Consider the following 10,086-nt stretch of genomic DNA (forward strand, 5'->3'; position numbering starts at 1 on the left):
TGTTGGCTGTTAAGTGGGGTGAGGGGGGGCGGGGGCAGGAGGGAGCTCCATGTTAATTCTGCCAAAACAGCTGTGGGGTTTTTCCTCGCTTGATGGCGGGGTCACCATAAAATAGTGCTTCTGTTACAGAGAAGGATTAAAAAGGATCTACTCTGAGAGGGGACCAGGGGCAATAAGATGACAGTCTGTCTAAAAAGCTTGGTCCTAATAGTTTCAAGGTAAAAGCAAATGTTAATGCCATGTTAAGTAAGAATCCATTGCACCCATATTGAAATTAAAGCTTATTTGTTAGCTCATGCAATTTAGAATGTGGCCCTGGGATGAGGCTCCGTCATCAGGGCAGCATAACCTCTGGGCTGGGCTGGCAAACCGGAGGCTTCCTGCTCTGCTCACCGGAGTGTAAACTGATCTGGCTAATTGGAAGGGAAAGTTGGAAGGAGGGACCAGACTTACAACTTGAGCACAATCTGATCTAACAGTTCCATAGCTAGGAGTCTGGCTTCCATACATCCTTATCTCTGTGCTCAGGGATGCCCGTGTGAAAGATGTTCCCTTGCTTCTAAGAGCCTGCTGAAGACAACCTAAGGGTCTGGTAAGAGGGGAATGCATCACGAAGACGTAGGACGTCCGAGGTTTGTGGTAATCAAAAAGAAAGTCTCCCTCCATATGCACTATTACAGAAGGATTTTCATGAAAGGCAAAAGCACGTTACAAAATTATATGGATAATACGATCCCTTGTATTCTACACACGACAGGCATTCTAGATTTCTTATGTAACGTCATAGAAAGATGTGGGGAAATGCCCACTCTGTTAAAAACAGTGGTATCTCCAAGGAGAAGAGTGAGTTTTGGGGAGAGCCTGGAGGCAGGGGGCTTTCAATTGTTCACTTTGTATATTTCTTGGTTTTTATAGAAAGATTATGTTTACGTGTACTGTGCCTGTAGTGAAATAGTTTTTTTTTTGTTTTTTTTGTTTTTTTTTTTTAAGAAACAGGCTAAACGGACGTGAGGCATGTTGAGACCCAGCCGGGGCTGCTGGGGGCAGAAGGGGAGGCTTGGGTGTGTCCTTGAAAGAATGAACGGTCATTGACCACCTTCTGCGCTCACGTGTAAACATTTCCTGATTGACAGGCAAAGCCTGATCTGACCGAGGCTGGGAGAGGTTCTGAACCGGTTTGTGGATCCTCAGGGTCCAGGGCAGAGTGGGGGCTCCTGACCATCAGCTCCAAAGCCCCTTCCCCCCGATCCCCGGGCACAACCCTCCTCCACTACACGGGGGTCTTTTCCACACAAATCTCCCTTTTTACTGAGCTTCCCCAGAACCCAATTTTGGAACAATTTTGTTGATCAAATGCATCTCGTTTAGAAAACAATAGGGTGTGTGGCCTTTTGGTAGGTTAAAGCATTTTCTCAGTTCGGCTTTTGGGAAATGACTAAATCGTAGCTTGAGGGTCATGAGTGAGAGCCCATCTGAAATCCTGGGAACTGACAAAAAGCAACCCTTTTCAGGAGGCTGGCGTGCTTTTAAACCTTTGCAGACCCTACCATACCCTTGCTCGCGTTGCCTCATCGCGCATCACCTCAGACGTATAAATAGCTCTCATATCCTCTTAAGTATGATTTTACTGCTACAAAAAAAGATGGGTTTTTAAATGTGGTTTTGAAATTATTCATAATTTCCATCTTGGAGTTATTTGGTCATATTTTAAACCAATGAGTTTCCCCAGCTCCGGTCTCACAGATTTCCGGGTGCTTTTGTGAAGCTCAAGCCCTAGGGGTCCTAGACCCCTAGCACAAGGCGACTGCCGCTCTTGCTGCTGAAGTCTCTGGCTCTCCAGCTGGCTTGTCAGTGCACAAATGTCTTAGGGCTTCTTCTAAAATGCGGTCTGCAAGGATGTCCCAAACCGCTTCAGATTATTTTGAAACTGAAAAACACCCCAGCGTTTGTTCAGGCTTAACCTTTTGGGAGACTTTCAAATTCTATTTTTCTCATCATTGACATAGATATTAAATGTTTTAGTGATATTTTTATATTAACTGCTCCCACAGGCTCATTTTAGACATTTCCAGAGAATAGATATGAAGGCTTCAGGTGGTAAATTCGAAGTTTGAGGATAAAAGCGTTTAGGGCAGGCTTGAAGGAAAAGACAGCTTTCCTTATTTGATCTTGTAGTCTAAGAGGAGGAGGAAATTGAAGTGGGAAGACTCAGATTCAATGGCCTGTTAGAGAGAAAACAGCATGTCAGTTGCACAGGGGATGCTGAAATCAGGTATTAATCAGGAACAGTGGCTAATCTTCAAATGTGGACAGTGGTCGTTAAATTGAGACACCAAGTTATATCAGGCACAAGGTTTGTATGGAAGAGGGTCTTTGGGGACCTGGTCAGAGAATCAATTCATGTTAATGGCTGATTTCCTTAGGGAGACCGAGGTTACATGTCACATGACCTCTGCTCCGACTTCCTCTGGCTTCACAGTAAGGAGGGGTTGAGGAGTAGGTGGTCGGCTTTATTTCTCTTGTTTTTCCTGCCCTGACCATGATCAGACCACAGGTGTGAATGTGACAGAGATTCCAAATTCCTTAAAAGGAGGTAGAGGGTGGAAGGAGGGAAGGGACGGAGGAGGGGTCAGAGAACTGGCAGAGGATGGAGTTTGAGGTCTGTCAAGAAATAAGTACTGGAATCTCACATTATAAAAACAAAAAACTGGGGGCACCTCAGACTGGCTCAGTCTGTTAAGCATCCGACTTTGGCTCAGGTCATGGTCTCACGCTTCATGAGTTGGAGCCCCACATCAGGCTCTCTGCTGTCAGCGCAGAGCCAGCATCAGATCTGCCGTGCCCTCACCCCTCTCTACCTTCCCCCTGCTCATGCTCTCTCTCTCAAATATAAACATTAATAAAAAGAAATCCTTAAAAATGTATTTTAAAATAGTTTTCAATTTCTTGAGAAGTGGCACGGATAGTAGCGAGAGTTCCCGGGCACCCCACACCCTCTTTTCTATTGTTACTGTCTCACATTAGTATGGTTACAATGAATGAGCTAATATTGATATATTCTTATTTACTAACGTCCATGGCTTATTCAGATTTCTTTAGTTTTTACCTAATGTCCACTTCCTCTTCCACAGTCCCAGCCAGGACACCATGTTACCTGTGATCACTCCGTCTTCTTAGGCTCCTCATGGATGTGATGGCCTCTGACACTTTCCCTGTGTTTGATGACCTGACAGTTTTAAGGAGTGTTGGCTAGGTATTTATAGACTGTCCCTTAGTGGGAAATAGCTTGTTATTCTTTCCTCATTTCCAAAGTCCCTTAGGTCAGCCCTTTGTGTTCTCCACCCCCTTCCATGAGGTTATTTCATACATTGACACTCCAGTGACATTCTTCTGTCACAGTTTGCATTCCATTCTGGAATCCTTGACTTCACGGTTAATTTTTTTTTTTTTTAATTTCCATACACTGGGGGCACCTGCCCGGGTTAGTGGGAGGAGCATGCGACTCTGGATTTCAGGGTCATCAGTTCAAGACCCATATTGGGTGTAGAAATTACTTAAAAAAAAAAAAAACAACTTAACAAAATTTCCATACACTAAGATGTATTCTTTGTGCTGTTCAAAAGGATTTGAAAACTGCATCATTGGCTTGTCTCTGGCATCAGTGCACCACACAAATAGTTTTAATGCCCTTAAAGTTATCTCCTATGCCTTACTTATTCAAGTCTCCCACTGCCAAGCTATTGGTCACCACCAACCTGTTTACTTCCTCTCTAGTCTCGCCTTTTCCAGAATATCACAGAAATGGAATCATACAGTATATGGCCGTTTCAGACTGGCTTCTTTCATTTACTGAAGGAGTCTCCATTGCTTCCCGGTTGGGGCAATTATGAAAACAAGCTGCTATACGTATTTGCATGGAAGTTTATGCATAGATATAAATTTTTCAGATCAGTTGGATAAATACCTGGGGATGCAATTGCTCATAAAATTCACAGAATGAGTCAGAAATATTTTCTCTCTTATTTTCTGGAAGAGAGTGTAGGGAATTGGCATTACTTCTCCTTTAAATATTTAATGGAATTTAGGAGTGAAACCATCTGGGCCTAGTGCTTTCTTTTTTGGAAGGTTACTATTGATTTGATTTCCTTAACAGATCAAGGGATTTGCAGGCTGTGTGAGTTTGTGTCTTTCCAGAAATCGGTCCATTTCATCTCAGTTGTCAAATTTGGAGCATAGAGTTGTTCATTTATCATCCTTTTAATGTCTGTGGAATCAGTTGTGATGAACTTGCTTTTATTTCGCATACTGCAGTTTAGATCTTCTCTCCTTTTTTTTGGTTTATCCATTTTTTATTAATTTTATTGGTCCTTTCAAGCATCACCTTTTGGTTTTGTTGATTTTCCTTAAAATTTTTCTGTTTTCAATGTCATTGACATTGATTTCTGCTCTTTATTTGTTATCATTTTTTCCTTTTGTTTACTTGTTATTATTTTTTCCTTTTGTTTAGGCTCATGTTACTTATGGTTCTCTAGTTTCTTAGGTGGAAGCTTAGGATATTGATTTGAGATCTTTCCTTTTTTTTCCCCTTCTAGTATATGCATTTAATGTTATAAATTTTCCCATTAGAACTGTGTTTGCTGCATCCCACACATTTTGATAATTGCACTTTCATTTTCATCTAGTTTGAAATACTTTTAACCCTGCTTGGGACTTCTTTGACCCATGCATGATTTAGAAATGTGCTGTTTAATTTACACATATCTGGGAGCTATCTTTCTATTCTTGATTTCTAGTGTGTTGGTAATGTTCCTATTCTTTAAAAACTTTTAGAAGAGTTCTGGTCCATGGGCTAGGAAATAGTCTATCTTCCTGAATGTTCCATGCGAGCTTGAGAAGATGTGTATTCTACTCCTGTCTGATGAAGTATTCTGTACATTCTACACATAAAACTAGGCTAAGTGGCATAAACAGACTCAGAACCTGGTCTGTCTGTCCAGATGTAGGAAGTTCAAGTTAGGTTGCACCCATAAGTCAGTTTTGCCCTGGAGACTTACAGGTTATTTTTTTAAATGTTAATTTATTTATTTTGAGAGAGAGAGAGAGAGAGAGAGAGAGAGAGAGAGAGTGTGTGTGTGTGTGTGTGTGTGTGTGTGGAAAGGGCAGAGAGAGAGAGAAAGAGGGGGAGAATCCCAGGTAGGTTCCACACTGTCAGCGCAGAGCCTGATACGAGGCTCAAACTCACGAATCATAAGATCACAACCTGAGCCAAAATCTAGAGTCAGACGCTTAACCAATTGAGTCACCCAGGTGCCCCTCTTTCCAGCCTATGTGCAAATTTCTCAACAACTTTATTAGTGATGGTGGTACAGATGAGCCAACTGAGGCACATGAAATTAAAATCACTTGCATGAGATCTTTCGGCTCTGAAGTGCCAGGTCCCAGGACTGACAATAGCATTGCTGCTCTTTCGACTGCCATTGCACCAACTGCTGTGGTTCTGGGATGATTGATTAGTTGGAGTTTTATGGAGGAAGAACTCGTCCTCTTTTTCAATCTAGCTGAATTAATCAGTGTAGGAGGCACCAAGACTTACACAGGTGAAAAGGAAAAGTCATCTTTAACATGAACAAAAGGAATGTGGGAGGAACCAGGCAAGGATGGATTAGTAATAGGGTATGGGCTAAAGAATGTGACATTTGAAGTCAAGGGTAATTAGAGAAGAATTTTTAGTTTCAAAGAAAATTAAGGATTCTGAGGAAGAGGGAAGAGAGCTGAAGTTTACTGGTGTCTATCAGGCACTGTGCTGGGCCTCTTTGCATCCATTTCCTCCTATAAAGATCAGAACAAGCTTATAAAAGGTGCCCACAGCCTGTAGAGTCTCCCTCCCACCCCTGGCCCACAGCCTAATAATGCTTTCCAGGGCAGAAGGGGAGGATCTCAGAAAACAAGGTGGTGGGAAATTTGGAAAAGAATACAAGATGAAGACTGGGTATCTTAGCCTGGGGCACTTGGGCCATATCAGTCTTTAGGAAGACAGGGGTCGAGAGAACGGACATTCCAACAACCAATTATCATGGGGCAGGATGTAGATGGGCAAGGGTCTGGGGGAGAGAAAGACTTATTCCAGACCAGACAGGGGTGTGTGCAGAGGCCTAGCCAGGGTTCTGGTGATGGGATGAGCTCCTTGGCCTTGTGAGGGACCACTGGGTCCAATGACCTGACCCACCTGCTTCTTTATATAAACTCCCCTAAAAATTTAGAGGAGGACTAGTGCTAGGTAGAGTACATGGCATGATACTTGGATTTTTCTAACACAGAGTTCCTGGATCATGGACAGTGCCTGGAAGTGTGCACACATGTGGTATGTATAGAGAGAATTGAGTGCCCAAGGAGCTTTGCTCTGGATAGTATAGGATTGCCGCTGCCATTGTAGCTGACTCACACCTCTTGGGAAGAGGTCTCTTTATCCCTCATTCTCATGTGCCCTCCTTTTTGTGAATCTGGAGAAAGCAGGAGAGGCCCAGAAGTGGGGGGATGCCTGTCCCAGGTAGAGATGGTCCTGATGTCAGGAACCCCGTGTCAGATCTACCGTAGTGTGGCCCCATCAGCTACAAAAGCTAGACTGCCACAGGAGCCTGGGCCAACTGTTAAGCCAAGCAGGGATTTTTGGTTTTTGATGATGGCTACCAGACCTGCCTCCTAAGATTGAATTGACTTCCTGCTGGGTCCCCCTGTGAGAGAAGAAAGACATTCTCTGATAAGTAGGATGGGAGGTTGGCACTGTTTCACTTGAATATTGGGAAAAACATATATCTCAAGCAAGTGAAGTTGGATGTGTCAGCTATAGATAGAACTAGTCAATTTGCCTTGGGTGAGGATTGATAAATGTCTCATGAGTAATCCTTCACTGTTGGGGTGTGGTAGACATAGAAGGTAAATGTATTCTGGATACTGAAAATAAAAGGTGTACGTTTATGTGAAGACCTGTCAAAATCCTTTTATGTCCTTCTAGCACCTAGTACAGAATTTAGTCTGCAATTCAACCTGGTATTAGTATAAAGATTTTGGCAGTTTCACCAGGAGACAAAGAGAACAGTCTCTGTAAATATTTCTTGATGGATGGGTGGGTGGGTGGAGAGATAGATCTATGGATGGTGGGGTGAGTAGATGCATGAGTGGGTGTATGGATGGATATATGGATGGGGGATGAGTAGGTGGGTAGGTGGGTAGAAGGATACATGGATGAAGGTTGGATGGGTGGATAGATGGATATATGGATTGGAGGGTGAGTGGATGAGTGGGTGGGTGTATAGATGGATATATGGGTGGGGGATGAGTAGATGGGTAGGTGGGTGGGTGAATATATGGATGGAGGTTGGATGGGTGGGTAGATGGATATATGGTGGGAGGGTGAGTGGATGGATGGGTGGGGGGTGGGTGGGTGAGTGGCTAGACTGATGGGGAGAGCAGTACTACTAGAATGCTGAGACTGAGGCAACAGCAGAATTGAACAAGACCAAGCTCTTGTGTGTCTGATTGTCAGCAGCCCTTCATTACTGTCCTATGGATGGTGATGCCACTTCTGAATTTCCATTTGCTGGGACATGATTCAGCTAGAGCATGAATCTCGAAGGTAAATATGGGTACAGAGCCCAGCAGCTAGAAAATGAATTAAGCTGGGCTAAATTCAATTTTTCCAGCAGCTTCCTCAGCCATATTCACTTTGTTGCTCTGAGCCTCAGTTTCCTCATCCTAGAGAAGAGGACAAGAACCCCTAAATCACAAGATGACTTGAGGTTTGAATAAGGCAATAGTAATAATTACTCTTGATACTTAGAGAGAGGCTCTAACTGTGTGCCAGGAACTGTTTCAGGTGCTTGACACGTACTAACTGGCAATGATCCAATGAGGTAGGTGCTATGCCATCCTCATTTTACAGAGGGGACACTGAGTCATAGAGAGGTTAAGAGACTTGACCAAGGCCTCCAGCTAGTAAGGCAGATGTGGGCTTCAAACCTGGACAGGCGGCTTCCAGAGTGTGCACATTTAGCCCGTTTGCTATGCATCCTCTCAAATGTATGAAGTGCCGAGCACAGCCCCTGGCATGTGGTGAGTCTCAAGGAAGGGATAATTCCTTTCCTCTTGGTTCATTAGTTGCTCTGAAATGGCAGTGGTGGCCTGTCCCCCATGGCCAGAGCTGACAGGAGACTGGAGAGGCAGCTGGTGGATCTGTCTTGGCCAGCCAGACAAAGCCCCTCAACTATGACTTTTCTTTTTTATGCTTTTAGCTTAATCCTTAAAAAGTGAAAGGCATAGATTTCAAGATCTTTATGAATAAAGTCCAGGCCTTGTTAAAGAGCAAGAAACACATCTATTCCAAAAGCATTTAAAGGCAGTTCTGTGAACTATTCTGCAATTTTGGTGCACAGGCACTTTAGAACAAAGTCATAAGAAAATTTCTTTTTAAAGCATGCCAAGGGTTATGTTCACTACTATTAGTAGTAGTAGTACTAGCATATTTCATGTGTGTATGGGAGAGATACATGGGATGGCGGTCAACTTTAGATTCTTCTCTACTGTAAGTTCAGTGTATATATTAAAATGAGATTAGTCATTCAGAATCAGAAATATAAGATGCACATCAATGCAGACAGGACTGAAACTTTTAGGAAAGAAACAAGCAGGGTACCCAATGGTTAGGACAATTGTCTTAGAAGTCTAGATACAAACCTTGCTTACATTCCTTGCTATGTGACCCCAGGTTCGCCACTGTACCTCCCCAAGACTTACCCTCTCCTTCTGGAACATGGCAATGGTTTGAAGGGGAGTTGCTGTGATGATCAAACAGGATACTGTTATGTTACTATGAATCAGAAATGCTGGAATAATGGAAGGAATAGCAGTCATTTCTGGAAGGCATTGGTGTCTGGAGTCAGGTAGATCTAGTTTGAATTTCTGATCAAGGACTCTCTTGCTGAACCTTGGTTTTCTCATCTTCAAAACCCAGATAGTATTACATAACATGTTATTGTTGTTTGTTTAAGATTCAGTAAGTTTACTAATATGCATAAATGCTTGGTACAGTGCATGGCACACAGTAAATGCTCAATAAGTGTTAGCAGTTATAATTGGATTATGATGCTGCCTCAGAAGGGATGCCACAAATAACAGTACAAGGAAAGAAATTAAAAAAAAAAGATTCAAACTTCGATTGCTCCCCTGAATGTTCTATTTATTTCCTGCTGTGTGTGTGTTTGTGTGTGTGTGTGTGTGTGAGTGTGTGTGCGCGCACCTACCTTTTAGCATAGTTAGTGACACTGATGACATGGTGAGAACGGATGAGTCACAAATCATTTGCAACAACTGAAAATACTAGGAAGCAAGTTCCCTTTCTGGAAACCACGCTCACTCTTGGCTACCTTGAGACCTGTTTCAGCCTGCCTCTGCTGTAATGCAGCACTCTGCCAGTGTAAATTGTGCTGCCAAAGCCTACAGTTCCCACTGGACTGTATGTCCGTGTAGACTGGCCTTGCAGGGGAGTGCTGGAGAGACACTTGACGCACCTCTTTCTTCCACTCAAGGGACAGTTACTAGAATGTTCCTGTGCATCTCACCTGGAGTACTGTACATATCTCCTCACAAGTCTGCTGGACTCCAGGCTCATAATGGTCTGTAGCCACCACATCACAATTACACCCACTGTGTACACACCTCTGTATGATCATGCCACTCCCCAGCCCAGAACCTTCCACAGGATCCCTGTCACTCTCAAGGGAAGGTTCTGGCTGCTGCACACTTAACAGACTTTTCCTGAGTTGTCCTCAGCTTGCCTCTACAGCACCAGTCCTGCAGGCCCTGTGAGCTGTAATTATCTGTGCAGGCATTTATGTGTCCCACTCCCTAAAAAAGACCAATTTAAGGTTTAGATGAAATAAACAATTTTCCAGGAAAGTGTGATTTTTCAAATCTTATCTTAGAAGAGATTAAAGTCTAAATAAACTAAATATAACGTTTTGAAAGAGCTACCATCCCTTCCATGGGGGGAAAAACTCTATAAAGTTTCTGAGGAATTTTGACCAAACTATT

At 43.2% G+C, this 10,086-nt stretch overlaps 1 long non-coding RNA gene across 1 annotated transcript; it reads right to left on the minus strand.

Moving 5' to 3' along the window:
• Window positions 1-1,607: 1,607 nt before the first annotated feature.
• Window positions 1,608-9,579, minus strand: LOC115294561. The gene is made up of 3 exons (XR_003909958.1): window positions 9,297-9,579; window positions 8,791-8,879; window positions 1,608-2,222 (listed from the first exon to the last, which is right to left on the minus strand). It is a non-coding gene; the product is annotated as an uncharacterized LOC115294561 (long non-coding RNA).
• Between the last annotated feature and the right edge of the window lie 507 nt (window positions 9,580-10,086).

Source organism: Suricata suricatta, chromosome 6, assembly GCF_006229205.1.
Source record: "Suricata suricatta isolate VVHF042 chromosome 6, meerkat_22Aug2017_6uvM2_HiC, whole genome shotgun sequence".
Taxonomy (NCBI): Eukaryota; Metazoa; Chordata; class Mammalia; order Carnivora; family Herpestidae; genus Suricata; species Suricata suricatta.